General features: G+C 43.0%; 1 protein-coding gene across 1 annotated transcript in view; it reads left to right on the top strand.

The window, feature by feature from the left end:
* Positions 1-10,985: 10,985 nt before the first annotated feature.
* The window catches only part of LYPD6 (LY6/PLAUR domain containing 6), a 38,354-nt gene continuing 24,779 nt past the window's right edge, over positions 10,986-24,560 (top strand). Inside the window, exon 1 of the mRNA XM_069780719.1 lies at positions 10,986-11,771. The gene's annotated coding sequence lies outside the window, so the exon portion shown is untranslated. The remainder of the gene's footprint in view (positions 11,772-24,560) is intronic.

Here is a 24,560-nt window from a genome sequence, read left to right as displayed (position 1 = left end):
ATGCTGATGCAATTTTACAGCTCCTCTGATTTCTGTGGAGAAGCAGACTGCTTGGCTCCGTGGGTGTTAGCATAAACTGGTTACCGAGAAGTAAACAGATAGAAGTTGTGTTTATTTTTCAGGTTCATCATAAATCCTTCAAAATATTGCCTGTTCACCCATTAGGTAAGAAGATTCCTAGGTACGGTTTTAATCCCACAACCTAATTTAAAGATTCACTAGAAATTGCTATTATTAATGTAGTACAAATAAGCAAAGTTATTTAATGACTGACAGGTGACATCTGGTAGTATTTTTGGATGCTTTTACATTTCCCGTGCTTATATTTAGAAGGTAATGTATCGATCGTGTATGTTGTTTTCTTTCCTCTGTTGAACTGAAAAAAATAATCACTCTGGACCTCTTCCAGCCCTCCCCCGTGGACTCATTGTGTGCCAAAAGCCAGAGCGCGTGAGCACATTGAAATAGCTGATGCTGGGTCCTTTGGTCTGTTTGAAAATCACTAAATCCAAGTGTTTGATTAGGAACTGAGTTCTGCAGCGAGTATTCAGAAATGCTTTCAGACTTGGGCTTTCAACAAGGAGTAGGTTGAACTCTACCATTTTTTTACTTCTACACATAAATTCATATCTGAACTTTCCCCTCCAGCTTAGTTTAATGGTAGCTCCAGAAGTGAAAGGAACTTGCAGAGAACAGCCATGGCTCTCGGCAGGTATGCTCAGAATTGAACTCATTCTTGAAAATAAGGCACGTGTAGGGCATGCTGCTCGTGGGTCCCTGGGGGCTGAGCGAAGAGAAGAGGATGAGCGAGGGGTGTGGGGTGTCACCGTGCTGGTGAGCTTCATTGCAGGTACCTTAGCTTCTCTCCAACCATGACCACATCTCTTCCAGCGACTGTTCACTCTCCGGGGACACGTTCTCCTGCTGTGTAAGTAGTTTGGAGGCTGAGGGGAGGGGAAGGGCACAGAGCAAGTCCTGCGGGTTGGGAGCATTCGGGGCAAGCAGGATTGAGCTGCTCTGTTGTAAGGACAAGCTGGCACAAGAACAAATGCGACCTACTGGAGTCACGCATAGGCAAAGACATGCTGCCTTACTCCTTTGGAAGAGGCACAAGAAACAACCTCAGGGGTTTCTTCTTGATGATTTCCTCTGCACATACGCTGAACCGAAAAGAGCAGGCCTGGGTTGAAAAGCCTGTTGCTGACCCTTCTCGCTGCTGGGAGCAGTGTAAGCTAATGCAGTACAGAATGTGATGCAGCCATGGGTGGAGGGGAGTGTTTCTGGTGGTGACCAGATCAGTGAGACTCGGCAACAGCCATGCCGTTGGAGGAGCTGTGTGTTTAACATGGAAGTCAATCCCTTTGTGAAACAGATTGCATGACAGAACTGTTTGCAATGGCTGAGAATGAGGGTTGCTGGTGAAGGACGTTCTCTCTAGTATCCTGCTTCTTGTTTTTCTTTTCCAGTACTCTGTTCAAAAGAAAAAAGCATTTCATGAAAACATCATGTCAAGCCAAAATCTAGGACTACTGTAGGGCTGGGTATGGTCACAAAACTGTCACGCCAAAGGACGTGGTGCTACATGTGTTGGTCCCCTGTGTGATAAGGGGACATACGTCCTTCCCTCTGAACACGTCCGTAGTTAATGTGCCAGCCACTAGCTTAGCTACTCTTTTGCCTCCTTGAACAACAAGGCAGCATGCAACAAATTGCAATACTAGGGATGAAACAAAGCATCTAAGCAGCCTAATGCAGATGGTGAAGCTTCCAAGAGTGGAGCCAGCACTCCCATGAAGCCACTGGATGAACTATTTCATAAATACTAAAAGTTGTATGTATTTGTATGTAGACGCTTAACACAAAGGTCTTACTGCTGAGCAGCTAATCAATAACTGCAGCAGTTGCTTCCCACTGTGCACCAAAACTCTTCCTTTTGACCATCTTCTTGATTTTCATGTGACAGGTTTTTCTTTGCCCACTTAGGAAATGGCTTCTCTTCAAAGGATTTTACTTACATGAGAAAATTAATGAGTAGAAATAATCTGTTACTAGTGATAAAGTAATTTTTCAGACTATGTCAACTCATTTTGGTCCTCCATTTAGGAAGGAGGCAGCTCACTGAGAAAACCAGCTATGGCTGGTGGGCACAGTCTTGCAGATAACCCGCATGATTACAGCCGTTGCTCAGGATTACCTAGTAAATAATTTAGAAAAATGATAGGGATCCTGGGGGGGGGGGGGGGGAGAGAGATTCCCAAACAGAAGGGAGGACTAAATTTGTATCAGCGTGCACAGTATTGTAAATAACCAGAAACACTACTCAGCCCAAAAAGATGCTCGCAGAGTGGGAGAAAAATACAGCTGGGGTTTTATAGCTCTGTCAACCAATTCTCTTCTCAGTAACTCGTAGGCTCCTTCACTCCAGCTCACTGCAAGAGCAAAATAACTGGATCAAATCTGGACTGGCCATCTTTGCATTCAAATTCTCAAAGTTTATCTCATCCTCTCTCATAAAGATTCTTTTTAGCCAGCTTGGGAGCAGCTTAAAAGAAAATTAAGAAAACAAAGATGCAATCTCAGAGTGACATATCATAATGAGACCTTTCAGTCTCTCAAACTTTCTCATTAACTTGTACCAAATGCAGACTTCAAAAATTACAAAAGGATTTTCTCTCATAGCCCATAAATAGTTTGTGCTTAGAGTATACCACATTGTCTCAATCTTTTTGGCTTATTCCCAAAGCAGCTTCTTTTGGCATGCTAGAGTTGATGGGAATGATATTGTAGGAAGAACAAAGTACATTTTTTCCAAAGGAAATAATAAATCTGCTGTGGGCTTTCAAAGCAAGCTAACATAATCAGCAAGTGATTTTTGTAATTTTTTTTTTTTAAGAATGTAGGAAGAACACAGATGTTATTTTGGACCATTAACGTTTTAGCTATAAAGGTATGCAAAGTATTTCTCAATGGCTTTTTCCCCTTCTTTTGTTTATTTTCTTATTTCATTAAACTCAAAGTTGTTTTCATCCTGTGTATTACACATGGCAAGATCACATCACAGTTCTGCTAAATTGCCAGTATGGTAGTCTGAGCAATTACTGCTGAATATTTTTTATTTTTTTTAATCTGCTTGTCATTCTACCATTTCATATTTTATCTCCTTAACGTATAAGCCCAAAGATGCCATCTCCTGAAAAGCAACTCCATCTGTAAAACAAGGGCAACAGGCAACACAGTTAGGTTGCTGACACTAGATATCCAGTAAATTTGACCTAAAAGTGAGAGGCAAAACCCAAGATGTTCTTGATGATTAAAAAAAAATACTAATACATTGATGGAATTTAGCTGGGGGAGGGGGGGAGAAGTTTGTAATTTTTTATTATTATTATTATTTTTTTTACAGCCTAATCAAACAAGGCTGAAGTTGGTGGGAGACTTGCATTAATGTAGCTTCAGTGGACATTGGATCAGGTGCTTAATAAAGTTAGGTGTCTAGCTTAAATCTGAACAAAGGCTCTTTGCTTTGGGCCACTGTGCAGATCAAATGGTCCTAGCGCAGGCTGGAACTGTCTCCAAACTAAAAGGTTGTGTGTGTGATGCTGGCAAAGGGGGCAGGTTTCAGGAGATTTCTCCCATTCCCAGAATCTTACAAAATCCTTTAGGGAAAAAATGCACATTAGTCTTTTTTTTTGGAGTCCAAGAGGAAGAGTTGAAGCAAATGTGTGTACATGTACTCCTTCAACAGCTTTCTGACCTGGGATCAGTGAAATAAGTTAATGATATTATTTACTAACACAGAGAAATGGTCAAAGGAAGAGGCTGGAGTTCAACTTGCATGCTGTTTTGCAGTTATAGAGCTGCTTTCTTTGCCCAGCTTGTTTATGCATCTGACACCATTTCCATGGGAAGGAGATGTAATTGTATTTGGATGTGATTTTTCCTATTTCTTCCATGTCATGTTTGGACCACTCTGTTGTGCCTTCTGCTGCTTATCTCTGCACCTGCTTAAAGACTTTCCCTGAGGGAAGAATATAAAACTTGTCAGTGTAGCCCCCTTTGGTATTTTCTTGGTATTTTCTTGGTATTTTCTTTAAAATCTTTTTTGGTTTTTTTTTTTGTTTGTTTTATTTTCTCTTGGTTGTGCTCTCTACCTAGTTATGCTGGGGAGTTGAGAACTTAAATACAGGTATTTCCCCTGTACTTAATCAAGGAACCAACTATTATAAATAGCTAGCTACAAATATAAGAAATTATTGGGAATCTTCTTCAGATTATCTTTTTTCCTTCCAAGAAACCAAATGGATCATCTCCAGAAAGCTCAGGTGTTTTGCATCTGAATGTTTTGATGCATTTGCAAACAGAGAGATGCTCCTCATGTAACTTTTTACCAGAAAGATTGTCCTTGATAGCAGTGGTTTTGCTTGCTTCTCTAGAAGGAATGGTGAAAAACCAACCAAACAAAAAGATATAATTTGGTAATTTTGTGAAAATGCTAGGTTATTTATCACACAACCTAGATGCTCCCTACTGTGTAGTGTACATATGCTTATACCACTAGGATCTGCAATGAGTTACTCGAGCCCATCCACCCTTTTTTAATATCAGGGAAGAAACAGAAATGCATGGGTTGGGGGGATAGAGGCTGCTCTTTTAACAATGATTCAAGTAGATATTAATTCCCAAAGCAGAGTTGTGGGGGTTTTCTTTATCAAACCCCACCAGAAATGAACACGCCAAGCAGTCAAAAGATCCAATATCACTACTGGAGACGGTGCATGCACAGGGACACTGTCTGTATGTGGGCAAAGAGGTAGGCGATGCAGCAGTCTGCTGTACAGGTATGGCTCCTTGCAAAAGAAATGGCCTTGTTATTACCCAACCGGTTAAAACAGTTTTCTTGTTTATATCACCCTAAACTATAGGAAATCTTACTTGTTTCCTTCCTGTTTCTCTTTTCTTTTTTTGAAAAGTTTTCCAAATCTTGTAATTTCTTTGTGTCGTGCTATTCTGTATTCACTTACACTGGAGTTTCTAAGATGCTGATCAAGCAGAGGTGATGAATTTAATTTCCTCACCCAATCCCAGTAGATACTGCATTTTGCTATCTTCTCCCTATCTCCTGAGTTGGAGATAGCGTTTATCTTTATGGAGCAGATTACTGACGGAATTAACGTTTCCTTGCGCCATGCTGGGGAGGTGAAGTGACGCTGCTCTATCCCGCTGCCGACCCCAGGAGTATTGGGAGGCTTAATTAATTACATTTTATGCTGTGCTTTGACAGACCCTGATCAAAGGCATGACAGGCATATAAACCATTATTATGTGGATGGTAAATGAATTTTAATGTTGTAATACTGCAACGCTAGGCATAAAGAGGAAAAATAGCAAGAAATCTTCTACTGGGGGGATTAAAGTTGTCAAAAAATCATGAGGAGCTCTCCTGGCTGAATACAGGCATGTGTGTTTGCATTTTCACACAGATCCGCGAGAAAGAGTTAATGGAGTACTGAGCTATCAGGTTCATTTCCAATTTTCCACCAGACTGTAATGAAACACCACAATGCCTCAAACCAAACCTCTCATTAGTCTCCTTATTAGTTTTCACTCTAGTAAATAAACTAATGGTGCTACTAGCAGTTAATAATAGGCAATCGGGGTCTCTTTCATGCCTGTCACTCTTCTCCCTGCTCTTTGCAAAGAAAAAAAACCCCAGCATGTGGAAAAAAAAAAAATTAACCCACTTTTTATTCCACTAACTCTCTTTTTTGGTTGTTTTGGGGTCGGTTTTTTTTGTTTTTATTTTTTTGTTAATCCTTTTTTTTCCATGGCTCTGTGCTTTTTATGGCTGCTGCTGATCCTGAAGTGCACTTTCTGTGAAGCATCCTTCATCTGGCAGAAAGGCTCCCAACTATAGTTTCTATGGTTGATACCTGCCTCTGGAATTCCCTTCCTGGCACAGAGGTGTCTCCTGCCAGAGCCTGGCAGTGAAGGAAAAACACACCATAAGTCGTTTGCTGAAATATTGGTCTCAATGGGTACAAACGGGCATGCTGAAACTGTAGTTTATAACTTGCAGAGCGTGTTATTAAAACATGCCACACGCCTTCAGTACCTTCTGCTAGGAAGTGCAGAACTGCGTAGCTGCGTAAGGGTGTTTTGGTGGTTGCTACTTGGCTAGAGCTTCTGCCTCGAGTTCCTTACCGACTTCGCCACCCCTTTTATTTTTTATTATTTTTTTTTAAACCCAACTTATGTCATCCACAGGCTAAAACCTTACAAGAATATTTTGGAATCCTGCACTGGCTAATTAATCTAGTTTCTTGTCAGGCTGAGGACGGCAGGTCCTCAAGGATATAGCGATTTCCCCTGTCACCTAACCATGGATTGTCTTAGATCTTCTGTTCCCCTTCCCCATGTTATGTTACCCCCTTGCTCTTGAAGCACTCCTACTTTTTCCTTCCAACTTTTCTTTACCTGCCTGTCTTTCTGTAAACCTTACCTCGTTCTTTCCTATAACATTTTCTTGTTTATTTGAAGTATTAAGGGGTTTTTATTACAGCAGAGAGGTGTTACGTTTTGTTCCACCAAGCTGTGCTCTCTCGAAGGGATGTCCAAAAGGGATCGTTTTTGAGAGCTACCATTGAGAATGGAAGGATGCTGAACGGGTATGAAATCCTTTTCTTTTTGAGATTGCTTTGGCAGTTGGGGTGTTAGACTGGATGCAGTTAGAACCAATAATTGATCAGATTTCTCTCTCTCTTCAAGTGATATTTAAACTAGGAAGTCTGAAGTCAAAGGAAGGGTACAAGAATGCCCAGTGTGTCTTGTTCTTCATAAAATGCTGTGATTTAATAGCGTGTTCCCAGTTTTACTACTGGGAAAGTAATTTCCAAATGCTGGAGACTAGTGACACCACAGATATTTACCTTAATTCCCTCTGTAGGACTGGAAAATTCAGTCTTGCTGATATCATAGAAAGGTGCCCATTTAGACTGCTCGTTCAGTCTTCTGGCTCTGAGTATCTGTTGAACATTATTAAATGTTGTTAATTATGTCACTAATTCCATATGAAACCAAGGACTGTTTGGGCACGCAGGAACCTAAACCTTACATTTGTAATACGACTATAAAACACCAATAGCTTGGAATATGTCTCCAAGGTATCGTCCTTGAATCTTCTACCAAATAAGACAATTTGCTAGAATTATTTTGGTAGCAACTGAACTTGAAGTTTCAAAACTCAGTGCTTTCAGTTGCGTTCCTTTGATGTGAAGTTTAATATCTTTGTCACTGATTTTGAACTCCTTGCTGAGACTGCTGGTTTTTGAGTGGTGCTTTCTGGGGTCAGCACACAAACACCTCCATTCCCCGAGGTTCGTAGGAAGCAGAAGATAGCTGGAGGGTTATAATTTGAACAACCTCTTTGTGTCAAGACCTTCTCCTGTATCTCTGAAGGTGCAGACATTCAGTTCCCATCAATGAGCGAAACGGTCATTGTAGCACATCCAGACTTCGGCTACTTGGAAGTGCTGTCGTGTTTCACCATCAATTTTGTGGTCTTTTTGTCCCAGTCTTTTTGTCAGCCAGGAGAAGGTGGGCTGGAAGGGCTGCTCAGAGGTGTGAGAGCATCTCTCTGTCGTGCCTTGGCTTTTGTACAGCCTGAGTATGGATGTCCAGCCCTAATTCCACCAAGCCCAAAGGTTAATGATTTACTCGCGCTTTGTCTTCCAAAATCTTGGTCTCAGTCCTGGAGGTTATAGAAAATAGGCAGGGTGCCTTCTGGGTGGCTATCTACTACTGCCAATAACCAAGCCGTTCTTTCAGAACCGCCAAATGCTGGGTGCTCTTGGCAAAGCTTCAGCAAAGATATAAAGGTGATTAAAACTGGCAGAAGGCTTTTGAAAAAGGATATAGCAAATTTTAATTTGGGCAGACATGTTGTATCTGATGCTGGTAGTGGAGAACTATAAATAGTAATAATAAGGTACATTTAATAGGAGACTCACTGTTCTGAGACAGAGATGCAAAGAAGTTCAGCCTTGTGCCTAAACTAGACTAGGTCACGATGAACGCAGAGCATGAAATGGTAACAGTCCCAGTTTAGCTATTTTCCCAGTGTTTATGGAGAATTTGAGGAATCTGATCTAGCAGTGCTAAGAGCCACAGATGCACACTGCTGCTTGTATAAGCTATATGCAGCTAAAGCAATGGCTTTCATCTTCCCCAGCTATGAAGTGATCATTCATAAACCATCACAAGCAAGTGGATGAATAAAATGCATTGAATGTTGGCACAGAAGCCAAGGGCTGCACTGAAGATACTGTTAAATAGTAATGTGTTTTCATGCCTGGCCAATTAGGAAGTGTCTGAAGATATGTGAAAATTTAAATCTATTTTTACATAGGGCACAAAGGCAGAGTCACAGCACTTAAGGCCCCCAAACCCCCCCAACCATTTCTGAAGGAACAGATGTCACTCATTCATTCGCCATAAGGACAAAACCAGGATCTGCTATCAACAGAACTAATGTTGCCGGCTGGTTTTGTCTATGACAGTTAATTCTTTCATGTAATCTTTTAAATTAATGAATTAATAATAGCTATTAATAGCTGGCCTTTGATGCTTCAGGATTCCCCGATTTAACTTGGCGTGAGACACCATAGCACACACTTGGACCGTTGTGGTTAATTGCGGCTCGTCAGCCTGCCTTAAATATCACATGTCAGCGCTCAAACTCTCGGCAAAGGGATGCATGTGATGCTTGGCTGTAGTGAGCAATCCTCCCTAGGAGAAGAAACAAATGTCTTTCACAATAAATTACCTAGCTTTTTTCTGGTTAACATCAATTATTTCTTTAATCCTCAAGTCTGTATGGGACTCTTAAAATGCTTTACAGTTTATTTCACAGCTTACAAAATTTTACAAGTTATTTTAACAGTGGTTTTATATACAAAGTTTCCAGGCTGTTTGAAATAACTCCATACATTCACATACAGTCAGGTTGGTGTACCTTCTACAGGTACTGACGGAGTGAGTTGGAATAAACTGAGTCATATAAATCCCTTTCCAATTAGATATTTTTGACCTCATAGTCTCCCTACAGAAACACGAGGCTTTTGCAACCTTCACGAGACTTACAGCCCTTATAATCCTGATACTGTTGTGGGATTTCTTGCCTGTCCTTTTAAACACGATGCCGTCTCATAGCCTTGCTGCTGCTTTTGCCTTCTCTTCGGTAAGCTCCTTGTCTGTATCGTTACGATTGATTCATTGGGATGATTCACGAGCACTGAAAGCTCCAGCCAGGTGACTGTGTTCCTATTAATGGTATGCATGGGAATAAATATGAAAATAATTACTTATGTATTATTAAGTTCTGTGTGTCAGGCTAGGGTTTTTTGGTCTGAAGGATGATCTTTGAGCTGAGTCAGGAGCTCTGTCCCAGGGCGTCCACCCTCTGTTAGCAATACTCGGTGCCTCTTCCACTCCTTTAACCTTGTTTTCTCATCAGGTCCCTTGAAAAGGAGATTTCTTTCTTTACCCATTTATTTTTGGGGGTAAGGCTGCCTACCGCCTCAGTCTGTAGAGGCCCACTGAATGCTTGTTGTGCCGCGGCCAGTTGTGCAGCCACCGGCTGATGCAATCTGTGAACCCAGTGAGTAAAACCGGTCCGATGCCCTTCCTTGGTCCAAGCAATGTCCTGTACCTAACTGGGACCGCCGCAGCCTCCTTTCTGGCTCCCACCCTCTCCATCCAAGCGCTGCCTGCTCGGCACCAAGCTCTCTGCCTCCACATCCAGTCCTGATTAAGGTCTTAGCCCGGAGCTGGCATCTGCCTTTCAAATCACCTGCCCGAGCAGCTCGTCGTCCAGAAACACCCGGCAGCTCTGGTCCTGCAGTGCGGCAAGGAAGGGGATCTTGCCCTGCCCGCGCAAAGGTTTGGTCCTCGGTCCCTTCAAGGCTTTCCTGGACCTCTGTGTTTATTGCCTGCTCTGCTAGGCCGTTTCCCTCTTTCCCAGTCGCTTCTCCTTCAGCCTTTATCCGACTTGTGGGATAGATACAGTGTTCTGCCCTTGACCCTGGTCAGTGCTCCATTATGCAACATTTTTCCTGCAAAACTCTAAGGAATCTCTAAAATGAGTATTTGTACAGTAGTAACCCTAAGAGGGAAAACACAGACCTCTCCAAGATGCTATGGGGGTAAATAATAAGCAATTTATTCAAGGATTGGGTCTGCCTTTGCAGCCTTTGCAGTGAGCGAACAACGGTTATATCAACAGCGCAACTCTTAAAAAATGAAATTATGCATAGGAGCGTACACGTGGCAGTGCTCAAAACCCAGACGACAAAACCATCTTTGGCCGTGTCGGAGAACTGTTTGAGCGAGCTTCTATTTTGTAGATGACAATTCCCATAAACATGGCAAGAGGAAAGGGAGGCAGCACGGAGCTGGAAAGACCGGTGATGCCGTACCGGGCTCCCGCTGGAGCCCCTGCCCCTGATTTGTGTGCTGGGAGCGGGGGACAGGTTATGTAGCTTCTCCCATCGGCAAGAGCATTCCTGGCTTTATTAGCAGCTTTCAGGTGGCAGCCAGTGCTGATTTAATACTAATGCTTTTTTGATGAATTGTTGCTTAGTCTGTTTTGAATACTTTCTGCATGACTAATTAATGTACCGAAATGAATTAAATTGCGTTGTTAAACTTTATGCTAGTATGTGCAAACAAACGGCTGGAAGTCACAGCTCTTCTCCCATATTTTATCTAATCTTTGCATTCTCAGGGAAGGGGCATTGCTTGTTATCTAAAAGCCACTTAACTGAGCTAAAATGTGATGTCATGCTTCTCTAAATATGTGTAGGTATTTATGTTCGGTCTGTTGAGAAACAGACTTGACTATAGGGAGGTAGACGTAATTACGTTGTTCTAATGATAACAAAACCCACTTGAAGTTGGCAAGAGATGAAAACCCGCAGCCTCATAGATGGAGTTTTGCTTGAGTAAAGCGTTCTGTGACATTATGCTGGGATAAACCGGCATGATTCATGGCTGGAGAGACACTCCCAGCTGGAGCAGATAGAAATCACTCGGTGTTGACCCTTGCGAAGGGCAGCATCGGCCCCTCAGAGTGGAAAAGCTGCTGGGAATAAGGTAACCCCGCAGCCAGGAGTGTTTATATTTCATATTTGACCAGTGCTGGCGAGGCGCTGGGTTGGCTCTCAGCCGCGGAGGGCAGCGGCCGTGCCATGCTGCGGCGGGTTGCCGTTCCTCTCTCCTTTTGGCTGCTCTCCTCGAGAGCTTCTGGTGCTTTTGAATTTATGCTTTATTGTCTGTGGTTTATTTATATTTATTATTATTTCTTTTTCCTGGAACAAAGGCGACTTGTGTAAGAAGAGTAACGTAATTGTTTGATATGTCTGTATATATATATGCTTGAAATAATCCAGCATCTAATTTTTAATGAAGCGTGAAAGAAAACTAGAGCTCAGCACAATCTGTGCCCAGCGAAGATCCTAATCTTCCCTTTCCGACAGAGGAGAGCTGCAGCGGGCACATTCCTTCCATGACCGAGCAGCGTGGCTGCCGCTGGCCCCGGCAGGGAGGCGAACCCAGAGCCGGCAACCGGGCACCGGGACTGGGCACCCACCGGCCGGGCTGTACCCCCCTGGACCCCCACCCAGGGAGCGCACCGGGGGAGTCCCCCCTCCGCCGGCTCTGCCCGGGGGGCGATGGAAACCCCCTGAAGGACGAGCTGGGAAAGACAGCCGACAAAGGTACGAGTCTCTTTATGACACAAAATCTCTTTTTTTGTTGTGGTTTCCCTCCCCCCCCCCCCCCCCCCTTTATTATAGCAAAAAATATGCTTGGTTTAAAAGTCACCTCGGGTGGCACATGCTTAGAAAAACTGGCTGGGTGTTGTGTCAGGTGAGAGGTAAAACCTCAGCGTTCCCGGGGGCTGGAATCCCCCCTTCCCTGCTACCCCCCCACTCCTTACCGCGGACTTTTTTTTTTCTTTTTTTTTTTTTTTTTCTTTTTGGAGGCGGGGGAGTATGTTCTTTGGCTGCACAGCACGGTTTGAGGATGCAGAGGGTCCTCCGGGCGATTTTGGCAGTGGGGGGGGACGGGACACATGGGGCCGGCTGGTCCTGTGCCGCTCCCCAGCGGGGTTGTTTGGATTTGGTAGGGGAGCAGAGGTGTGATTTTGATTGATTTTTGTTGTTGTTGTTGTTGAGGGTCTGCTTACAAAAGGTAGTTCTTTACAGATTGTTTTCCACGTCAAAGCAAATGAAATAGTTACGTATGTTGTGAGTCTGCAGGAGAAGCGCGTCGCTGGTGCAAAAGAGCATCCCGCTCTTCCTTGTTATTTAAAAAAAACCCCTCACTATGTAAAAAAAATCAAATTAATTTCTTAGAGAAATAGTTGTGTTTCCAGTTGCAGCCAGTGCATGCGCTCTTTTCTGCTAAAATACGCTGTCTTTGGAGGGAATATTAACAGTTTCTTAATTGTAATTACAATCTATAGCTAGTGCGATGGAAAACACTAAATGACATCACTTGCCAATACACTAGGCAAGCTGTATAATTCTTTCAAACATCTGTGTGATTTCTTTTATATTTTGGAAACTCTTACTTGCTGGTAATCGATATCAACAGGTATGAAAACCTGCCCACATTGTGGGAATACCTGCAGGAGTGTCTGTTGTGTATAACACGGTACATCGTTAGGTGTGTATTTGTTGATTTTTATGGCATCAGAAGTCCAGGCTGCGCAGAAGGGCTGCGGTTCGTCTTTTTTGTCTATGTGAGATTTGTTGTAAGGCCACGCGAGAGCACAGGGGCTGGTGGTTATCGTGGATTGTGAACTTCCAATGGGCAGAACTGCCACAATATGTGTATTTTCTCTCAAAAAAAAAAAAAAAAAAAAAAATTATGTTGCATCAGAGAGCTTGTTCTGTGGAAATTAATGGTAAATAACAAAGATCTCAGCATGAACTGGGTGGAGATCCCCAGTGTGGCCATTAACATACCTTTAGAAGGATCTTTGTTGAATTTTTTTGCTTTTATTGTGGTGGAAACCCCGTTTTGCACAGAGATACGACTATCTCGATGCATCAGAGCTCAGGGCTGCTGCTGGACGGTGGTGTCAGGAGGTCAGGCTGGCTCCGGTGTCCTGCCCCAGCTTCCCGGCTGCGGAGCCCCGAGGATTTCAGACCTGCGTGTTTGGTTTTCTGGCGTGGAAATGTAAGGGTGCCGTCCGCTGCGTAACAAGGGCTTAAGGAAGGATAGCTGAAAAGAAAACGTCGATGTTTCTGCTTTAGTGAGCGATGAGCTTGCAGGCTCTGTGAATTGGTAGAGAGGAGGGTTCAGGACGAGGTTTCTTCGCTAGATCTGCATTTGCTTTGCTGTGGAATAAGGTAAAAATAAATCATCAGTGAGGCGCTTACGGGCGGGTGATCGCTGCCATAATAATAGTGATTTAGGTCATTAGTACTGCTCTGATAAAAGGAGTCCCAACACTCAGCTGATTAGTTATGCAAACACTGAGGACAGGCTTTTAATCAGGCTGGTCCTCGGGTCTAACCCTGCTGCCCCCCCCATGGCCCTGGGAGGTGCCAGCAGGGAGGGAATCCGACCCTTTGAGTTTCCACTGGGGTTTTTCAGGCCAGCGCTGACATAAAAACTTTTGAAAAGTCATCCTGGTTGTATTACAGTAGAAGACTTGTTCGCTGTAAATCTAAAACTTGATTTATGCGTCTGTGATCCGCTTGTTTAATTATCTGGCTTTCGTGTGTCTGATCTTGAGTCTGATTTCCTCCAACTCTCTGGTGTGAAAGGTAAAGCATGAGTTACAATGTAGTTTGGAAAGAGAATAAGTTATGAGTAGGATTGGAGTTTTCCAATGGAAACTCAAGTCTGAATCCCTCAATTTGTCCAGGCTTCCCACTACTGTTAGAGACTGGATCGATCAGCAAGTATAGCGGATTAAGGAGTGCTAAAATAATTGCTGTACATCCTTCAAGACGTTACTTAGCCATGTATGAGCCTGACCGCAGTAAGCTATAACCCCCCTTCCTTTTCCTGGCCCCCACATTGCACGGAGTGACTGTCAAATTGATGTGATGGAATAGGCAGAACAACTTACAGGGGTCAAGTGATACAACAAGCTGAGCTTGGGCAATGGTGAACGCTGCAGAAGAGATTGAAGTATGGATTGGTGCGGCTGATGGTTTGGTTTGATAAAGCTCAGTAAGACATATTTAGTTAAAATGAACTCATTTGCCTTGAAAACAAACTGTTATTTTAATCCTAGGGTGGCTGACGTGGTCCCTGGGTAAAACATGGCATATCTCCATTGCTGATAGGTATCTTCCCTTTGTAAGAAGGTATTTATTGAGTGAGAATAGCACAAAGTAGGCGGTAAGGTAGAATTGCTGGTACTTCTTTGGCACTCTGAATAGATTTTTACATTAGGCAATACCTTCCTGGGATGTAATTGGTGAGGAAGGACCTGAGTACAAATATATCCCATGTTTATTTAGTCTCTTTTTTTTTTTTTTTAAATCATTTTGCATTCCATGATTTTGGGGGGAGGAGGAGTTAGCTTGAACGGCAAGACTACCTGCTTGTTGGAAAACCTTCTTTCTCTTATAAAGTGAATAATTCTTCATAGTTTTCCTTGCTGCCAAGTATTACGAGAGCTGTAGTAGACCTTAGATGCCCATTTTCACCCGGTGAATTTACCGTGTTCTTTGTTGTATGGTGTGACCTACTCAGAGCAGAGTGTAGTTCTTATCCCTCAGTCACCATATGTTCGCAGCAATAATCATCGTTTTCCATAAGTGCCAGTATTTGGTCTGTGGTGCATAGATGGTACTTTATTGTCTCGGATAGAGTTTTTATAAAGCTGCTGTGGAAATTGTGAGGGTTCGATGGTAGAGGTGTATGTATGTAGGAAGGGCTACTTCATCATGGACCATATATCATTGTTAACTTCTTAAATATTTTTGATGTTTATATACCAAATAAAATCATGGTTTATCACTTGGCAGGTGTTAAAAAAGGGAAAAGTTCTCCATAAATGGCGCTGCCACTGGTACGTTGCACAGCTTTGCGCCTACGTGATCCCCAGTTCAGACCCTTCTTTAGTGCTGCGGGGCGTGCTTCGGTCTGAATCCACAATATTTCTATTTATTTGGCTGACAGCAGCCCAGCCAAGGCAGGGCATTAAGACTGGGTCTGTCTCAGAAGGGATACTGCAGATGCACCCAGCAGGAGCTGCGCCTTGTGCCAGGACTTTACTTTGCTGTAATACTCAGCAAATTCTTCTTGGAAACCTTGAAGTTAAATATTGGGATGTACTTAGGATGAGGACATCCAATATCCTGCGTGCTCCTCCATCGGCGTGTGTTTCTGAGTAAGCTGTTGCGGGGGCTCGCCTTGCCTGGGTTTGGATATGAATAGCTAAATATGCTATATAAACTGCTAAATATGGTAGGAAGGGATGGGAGGAATAGAGTCAATTATAATAACAAGTTTTATCGTGTCCTCCTTCCTTTTATGTGTTCACATAGTATATAAAATTCCTTGTGCATTCTATTTAAATTCTGGGGGTTTTATCCGACCTTTCATTCTCTTCCTATAAAACTGCCTTTCCTTTAACAGAATTACATAAATTACTGTCATCGAATTCTGCCTGCAATTACTTTGTAGCAATCAACCTACTGCTTTTGTGTGTATCTGCTTTCATCTCATTAGCTGTTGTACAGACGAATTATGACTTGTAGGTAGCTGACTGACTAGCTGTCAGATGATTCCTTTGTATACTGAAGATATTTGGCCGGCAAAATGTTAATGTAAATATTACAGCATGAGGGAGGTTACAAAATTACTGAGGTTTGTATGGGGAAGGGTGTTTCTGTACTAAGGGACATGCTGTGCAAAAGAAGAAAAGTATGTAAACAGATCAACCGACCAAATTATTGGGGTTTAGAAATTGGTTTATGGTGCAGCGAAGAGAAAACTGGAAATCAGGCAAACAGGGTATTTTCCTGGTATTTTATATTCAGAAATGCTGAAGGCTGCATACTCATGACCTTCCCTAATTTTGAACTTATTAGATATGGCTATTAAGTGCCTGAGGGCAATTAAAACAATTCCTCAGAAAAATAGCTTTTCACAGGAACTTGCATCAACTGCTGCTGTGTTAGTGTTTGATATTTTTTTTTTTTTTTTATTCCCCCCTGAAATAGTTGGAAATTGCTACCTCCAGTCCCCGTTCCCTCTCACTGTTATCATTCCTTTATTTGTGCAGAGATTTTCGGATGAAATCACTTCGCAATGCAAGTCCGTGCTATTTTCCAGCTCTCGTACTGAAACACAATCAGGGTGATTGCAGCTTGTTGTCCTTTTATGCCACGATATTCACATTACTGTTATGGAAATCAGGGGGTTTTTTGTCTGGGTGGTGGAGGTAGGGGCCTGACAAGCTCATTGCTGGAGTTTAATCAGCTGTAGGGAGGATTTTTTTTAAGTAAATAATGTGGGTCTACAGCTGTGTTTTGGAAGATAAGGTAAAGGCATGCCATAAAGGTTTCAGTCACCTGAAAATAAGGTTGGTAGGAAGGAGGAGGGCAATCAAACCAAAATATTCTTCACTTAAACCACTGGATTTTTGTTTTCCGGCTCCAAGCTTTCTTGTGCAGCTTTTCAGTTGTTTGTTGTTTCACAATGACATCTCTGATTTTTGCAGTAAATGAAGTAGATTCACTTAGGTTACTTTTCAGATGTTATTTTTGAACAATTGAATAGAAACTAATTTGGGCAATTGTGTGTATAACCAGTTTCCCAAAATAGCGCTGATGTGTGAGTGGAAACAATAGCTCTTGTCTCCAGAATAATGGAAGTCCTTGATAAAATTTTAGCGTCTTAAGATATCGCTCTGCGCATCTGTTGCTAAAGTCATATGGTCTCGTGGGCTTCCACAGACCAAAATCCCAAGAAGCAGCAGTTTAATTTCAGCATCCCAAATAAACTTGAACCTTTTCATCTGGCACTCTCCTTTCCTGTGAGTGCGCATACTTTGTTTCAACGCAATAAGCAGAAACGGTATCTGATCGGGTGGCCGCTGATATGTTGTGATATGTTTAACTCTGTTTCTCATGCATCTTGTCAGGGATGAAACACGTGATATTCGTGTTTGTTTTGGAAAGGCTTCCCTAAATTACAGCAATGCTCGCTTTGTTTGAGTTGATCGGTAAAGTGTGCTTAGGCAGGATAATCGGTTTGATGGTTCTGACGTGCACGTGCAGTTGATTTAGACTCGATTCATATATGTTTTATAAATACCCATCTTGCATGATATTTGCTTCAAGTGTCGCCACATAAGTTTATGGCATAATAAAATAGACCATTTGAATTTTCATAAACGAGGCAAACCTCCAGATAAAGATGGTTTTGACATGAGCACTAGTGAGTTTTCATGAGCAGTTTGGCTAATAGTGTTATTGTGCTACTGTGTATGTCTAAATATTTAATGGATTTTAAGTTATTTTTACATACTTTATTTTTACTACATCTATTGAGCTCTTTGTGGATGCTGATGAGGAAGAGATATCAAAAACCTGCAGGACTTAAATATTTAGCTGAGGCAGTTTGTTTTCCTGGGATTCTTGTGTTAATATAACAGGAGTCTAAAGCTAAACCAGTACAGGGCTAGAATTCCTAGAAATCCCTACTGGTTTTAGAGTGCGCTTTCCAGAAAAAAAACAACATTTGGGGTTAAACTGCTGCAGAAGCAGCTGCCGGTCTGCAGATATTAAGAGTTAATATCTTTTGAGATGTGTTCATTCTCTTAAGGAGATTCCAGCCCCCAGCGAGGCTTGTCGTCAGCGAGATAAGAGGGGCTGGCGAGGGTGGTGGCCGGCGTCTTTGGCCACGGTGTCGAGCGGCGCTGGAGGAGTGGGTGAGCGTAGGGCAGGGGTACGGCTTTCGGAGCCAACTGTAAATATTGAACTTGAACCCTGTGTCATTGGGATAACGACTGTGACTTTGGGTAGGTTTACATAGCTTCCAGACAAGTTCATCTGGTGGATAATAATTGTGGTCCTTCAGAGTATCCAAGGGAGTCAACAACAAGAAGTAGTTTGGGGGGAGTGAAAACTTTATTGATTCCCCCCAGCCCAAGAAAAGAGTAAGTGTTCTTGTCATCCTGCTTTTGCCTCCTCTCTCTGCTGAATGATGAGTATGTGTGTATATAGATAGAAAAAATATATATATTTGTTAGCTGGTCTTCAAGGATTGAAAAGACTTTAAAGTTGTTTTACCAGCATTGGATAAGCTGCTATGTAAGTATGAAAGTTTCATTGCTATTAAGTTGTTTTCAACAAGAGTTTAGCTTGCGTATACCAAACTGTACACTACTTTAACATATAGAAGAGTACAGAGAGGGTTTTGTGGTTTTAAAATATTTTAAAAATTTGTGTTGTAATTTTCTCACTTTTTCCCAGATAGAAGAGGTTTTGAACCGCTTCTACCCTGGTGTACCTTGGTTCTAGATCTGATATTCAAGTGGCAGAAAGGAAAAAGACTTTCTCATTCGTTTTTGTTTTCATGAATGTTTTTCTGTGGTACTGCTTTATGGAGCAAATTTCAGTTGAGGCAGCCAAGAACATTGTTAAACCAATGAATATTTACCTGCTTAACAAAGGTAGAATTTTATATACACTGAAATATTTTATCTGTGTTATTTGGTTTGGTGTTCAGACAACAAGCCTCTGGCTTTCTGGAACCGAAGAAATAAAAATCTTTGAGTATGACCCAGTCTGACAGTAAACTAGCCAGCAATGTGCCTTGCTCCAAGTAGACCACGAGCCCCATCAGTGTCTGATGAAGCCTGCTTTCTTACGGCTTTGTGTCTTATGCTGGTTTGTGGTTTGTAATTCAATTTTTTCCATGATCGGGGCACCTAAAAGTTTTCTCTCTGTCTTTCTCTGTTGGGTTTGGGGTTGGGTTTTTTTGTTTTGGGGGTGGGTTTTGGTGGGGGTTTTGGGTTGGGTTTTTTTTTTTTTTTTTGTGTGTGTCTACTGAGGTACTAATGCAAGCTGCAGTGTTTCCTTAACTGAGGCACTTGGAGGATGTTTCCAGTGCGAGTTCATTAATTTCCCAGCCTCTACCTTCATGTCCAGCCTGGTTAAATGTCACCGATGGGTCTGAGCGTTGCTTTGGATGGGGGAGGGAATGGAAAGGTGCATAATGACACACACTCTCGTAAGATGGCAAAATCCTCCTTTCCCTAGGAAATCATGCTGAAGATGGGATCAGAAGAAGAAGGATGAAAAAGGGAGAAATGACATAGGCTGCATCAGGTTGCTTTTTTGCCGTCTCCAGTGAAAGGGTACAGAAATGCTGGGGTAACCATTGGGTGATCCAGTGCATGGATTTGAGGTGGGAAATCCTCGCATATGGAGCTGGGTATTATTTCCCTCACTGTGAGAGTCTGATGTCATTAAAACTTTTTAGCGTTTCTAATAATAGAAAAATACTGATTTCCTAGCTGGCTCTTAAGTGCCTTTTAGCGGATTAGTTTGAATCACATCAACTAAAAGGTTGATCATCTGCCAGCTGATACAGTTGGGCCAAAGCTTTGTAAATTAATGAGCTCAAGGTGATTAGTACAGGTTTTGGTGCTTTGGACCATGCACCAAATTGTTGCCATGCAAGGTGTGTAGCACTGTATGTCTGTCACTTTTTTTCCCTTTTAATTCTTATGCTCTGAGGGTGTTTGCCTGGCTTGGCAGTCAAAATAGACATGAAGGGCTCTGATGCCAGCGAATGAAAATTATATTGTGGTTCCAAAAAGTGGGATCAACATTATAACCACTGCTTTGTTATAGAGAGACTTATTGCTGTGATAATTCTGACTCTGATCTCAATTCAAGACTGTCATGTATTTAGCAGGCTTGTATCTGGTGTCCATTCACAGGACCTGTTATGGGAAGAACTTTTAAAGTCTTGCAGCTACACTTCTGTGTTGCTTTTGTGAATGGAAAAATGTCTTTGTACCAATGTGTTGGTACATCTGTTGAATAGAGCTGTGGAAGCTACACAGAGCTTCTGTGGGCACCAGTGCATCTTACTGCTTAACTGTTGACGGTTAGTGAGTCAAGGAGAGGAGCTGAGCTGTTGCTGTTACCCAACAGGGCAAGTTCTGGTGATGTCTTTAGCACACACGTTATCTGTAGAATTTTTTTAAAAATATGGTAGCTTCCAGTAAAATATAACTTGCTTTGTAGGCAGGGAAGGACTCCTGCCTTTCATAAGCTCTCAGACAGCTTCCAATGATGGAAAAATGATGTGCACTGGATATCCAAATTCACTCTGGCATTTGTGGTTCAATGACAGGTTGATGGATTTGACAGTGGAGGTTCACATTTCTGAGGCTGACCCCATACCTGCCTGCTAGCTTGCATACAGCATCTTCAGGAACAGAAGATGGACTTTCAAGCCATTTGGTTGAGTTTTGTCCCATTTGGTCTAGAATAATTGATAACCGTGTTCATTGATGCCAGCCTTTGTCTTCATTCACTCTGTTTTTTTTTCTCTGATCAGCATCCATACTATATAACTGCTTTTCCAAGATCCTTACAGTTCTCTTCTTTCTATGGATGTCTGAAAATGGTTTACATTTCTTGGATATCATAAGCTTTCTTGAGGGAGGATTATTTTCAAGGTGATTTCTCTGGAAATGATCGCATGTGCTTTCAGCAGCTGTCAACAGCATCTGGCAGGGCTGGACCACCAGTTAGCAGTCTTAGCTACGTCTGTCTGAGTGCCATTCATTTGCTGGATTTTTTACATTATTCTCAATCGTTTCAAGTAAGACTTTAATATCTGCTTGTTCTTTTCAAATCCAAAATAGCTGCAGATCTGTGTCAGTTAACTTGGTATTTCTTAGGGCACCGTGTCTCACAACAGTTCCATTAAAATTGGCTCATTATTCAGGAGTGAGGCCGTAACTGTGGTCTCCAGTGGGGCGCTAAGTCTGCTTGTACCTCCAGGAGGTGTAAGTATCTTTATTTTGTCAGTCCTTGGTGGCTCCATCTCCTGGGGTTCGGGTCCATCTTGTTGGATTCGTTGAACACGGGACATATTTGGGGTCCGTGCGTGGTCGTGCACGCAGCAGCTGCCTTGCGTTGCTGGAAGAGCAGCTAGGTGCCATTGAAGTACTAGAAAAGTCACGTCCCGTGGACAGACCTTGCAAGACATGAGACTTGACTGTGTAATACGGCACTTCCAGTGTCATCTGAAATTTTTGGGTGCTCTGACACTTAAAATGACACATTGAGATTGCTTAAAGAAAGATCTTTGGCCACTTTTTGCTGCTGTTGCTAAGCCCAGCTGAGGCTGCGTGAGATGAACCCACCGAGCCCGGTTCTTCAGGGGTGACATCCTCCACGGCCGATGCTTGGAGACAGCCGGGCGATAATAGAGTGCGTCTGTGCAGGTAAAATGCTGTTCAAGTTAAGCAGCCATTGGCCTTGGTGTGAGTCGTAACATCGACTTTGGAGGCTCTTTCCAAATCCCACCCATAATCACACTCTTGACTTAATTGTGGTTAAAACTCCCGGGTGTCTACAGCCATCAGGCCCGGTGGGCAGTGATGTTAAATTAAGATCCAAACGATGCCTCGTAATTCAAAACACACAGTAACCCCTCTGTCTCCAGTCGGGGTTTGAGGTCGCATCTCCTACCCCACGCCAAGCGCTCCACGTTTGGGAGATGAGCAGCCGGGCAGGACCATCCTGCGGTGGGCAGATGGGAGCGGGTGGTTCGCTGCCCGCCGCTGTCGGGAAATCTCTGCGTCTGTCTGCACCGACTTAAATATAGCCATGTTCTGCAAAAGCCCACGCTGTATTTTTGTTCTGTGCATGTAGAAGCTGATAGGGTGATAAGATGGTAACTGTGCCTTGAGTTAGGCATATATATTTCTATTAACCCTGAGGGCAGTGTTGTAAATGTGCTCTTTTGTTTCCAGTTTAGCACAGGAAGCTTATTTTGGCTTCGTTTAACGTTACTGCTCAAACTGGCGGGGAATCAGAAATTTAGTTACGTGACATCATATCTCTGGCACAGCAGCATGGCTTGGAGCTTCATAGAAACCAACCCCCCCTCGATAATAAATCAAAAATTGAAATATCTGTGCAAGTCTGTCATAACAAGAGAAGGCTGCGTGGCACTTTTTTATTTTATTTTTTTTTATTTCTTCTCTTCTGCTTTGCGAAGACAGACAAAATGTTCTGAACTGTTGCAATGACCCGGATACCGGCGTATAAGCAAGCAGAAGGGACGAAGTTATGGGTTTTGGGCTCTGGGGATGGGTGCCGGCCCCGTCCCCCTCTGCTGCTCTTGGGGCTGAAAATTCACCTGATCTCCCGGTGCAGTGCCTCCGCTTTGACCCGGGTCTGCCGATTTATGGCAGAATTGTAATCATGAGGATTGCACGTGTTTCCAGTTATGCTAAAAAAATAATAAATCTACACTGGCAGATAAAACATATGGCAGTTTAGCTTGCAAGAGTTGTAGCTACTTTGTTTCTGGTGTAAAGTTGATTTTATTTATTTAATTTTTTTTTTTTAGCCAAAAGAATATAAAGCAAAGACTTAAACCACTGATGATTTTTTTCTTCTCAGGTGAATAATTTTCATGGCTACAGTGTGCAAAGTTTTAGGATTTATAGAGGGTGAGCCTGGAAGAAACAAATCACTTGTGGAGGAGTGAGACCTTTTCTGCTTTCCTGTTAGTTTTATTGCACAGGGGAGAAGGCATGGATGTGCACAGAGGGTAAATACAAGAGCAAACTCTACAAACATCTATCCGGTATTTTTTTTTTTCTTCATTTTTCTAACATTTTCATCTTGAGCAGTGCTTTTGCTTCCCCCCCCCCCCCCTCCACAGTAGCGTGCATAGAGCAATAGTTGTCAGCTTGCTCTGGAGGAGTCAGGTCTGGTGCCTGCCTTCCTTGTAAACAAAGCTGTAGCAGAAAGAGCAGACACCTGATCAGATGTGGCAACCTGTTTTCTAATTAATTCCTGATGCTTCTCACGCTGCTGTATAACTTTATAAGGAGTTCAGAGAGATACTGTTCCCCTGGTTCGGGAGGCTTGGTTACCGCACGCCTTATCCAGCCGCATCTCGGCAGGCCTAGATTTCTTGGGTTACCTGTCCCTTCTCTGCAGAAAGGTATATTTTTAAAAGCGCTTGTTGTATTGCGAGGGTCTTTTTATGCTGCGGGTGAGGGACCTGGCTGTCGGTGGGTGAGAACGTGATGATTCCTTGGTGCCAGACCCGACGGCACTGCTTTGGCTCCAGAGCTTGGACGAGTGGGGTGTGAGCAAACTATTTTTAGCGTGTATTCGTAATTGTGGCGCTCGGAGCAGCGGCTGCAATTACGAGCTTACGTGTAAAGCTGCTGTGGGTGTAAGAGGTGCCAGGTCCGGGTGGGTGCCGCAGCTCACTCGCCGGCGCCGGTTTTCGCTCGGGCTTTGCGGGGAGGATGCTCGTTTCGCCGGGCAATGCCACGACGGCCCTACGGAGCCGGTATTTGAGGTTAGTGGAAGGTTTTCTGCTGCCCCAAACGCTATTGCACTGAGCACCGGAATACCAGAGGAAAATGGAGCAAGTGAAGCATCTTCTCCTGGGAATTTCTGGTTTCCACGTGTTTTTGGAGTTAGCAAGGCTTTACCCTTAAATATAGAAGCAAACCCTGCAGACTTCCCCCGAGAGGAGCATTGAGGGTGTGATCACCGAGATAACCACACGCTTTTCAGCTTCTACCAGTGATCCCTGCGTGCAAACGCCAGGCTGGAGCAGGAGCCGTGCGTGCACACGAGTGCCCGTGCCCTGAGCATCCTTGCACAGCCACCACCTGCTCAGGTGGTTCTTCCAGCATCTAGAGAGCTCCCTCTCTAGATAAGCATTAATTTTTATTTCTTTTCTTTTTTTTTTCTTTTTTTTTTAGCCCAGACCTCTTAAGCACCATGAGTTATTTAGGGAGAATGGTTATTGGAAATGGGATGTACCAGTGAAGGTATCGTGGATAACAAACTGCTTTTCATAAAAAAAAAAGAAGGAAACAAATAGGAAAGGGGAGTGAGGATGGGATGACTCTTCAAAATTCTATGGGACGATCCCAGATACTAAAGGGAAAGGTTCTCTGGTCATGGAGCTCTGGTCCATTTGGAGGTGGCAGGTTTTGGGTTGAATGGGCAGCTGATGGTGAGCCTCGCTGGCTTGGCACTGTTTCTTGTTGCTCCTGTGGCCCCTGCCTGGGATTATAATAGATAATCATTGCAACCAGCAATTTTATCAGCTAATCTTGCTATCTATTTATAGTGGTGGTTTGCTCCATAATATAGTCTTACTTTTTATAGTTCTTTTTTTAGTATCTGTCTTGCATTGGTTGTTTGAGATGTTTACAGCTAGTGCGTGTTTTACTTAAAAAGAGAACAGAAATGCCCTTTTTCTTTAGTTAGAACCCAACATGGATTTAAGCATGTAGATTGTTT

This window comes from Haliaeetus albicilla, chromosome 4 (assembly GCF_947461875.1).
Source record: "Haliaeetus albicilla chromosome 4, bHalAlb1.1, whole genome shotgun sequence".
Classification (NCBI taxonomy): Eukaryota; Metazoa; Chordata; class Aves; order Accipitriformes; family Accipitridae; genus Haliaeetus; species Haliaeetus albicilla.
Note: the sequence above shows the minus strand (reverse complement) of the source record. Positions and strands in the feature narration are given on the sequence as shown.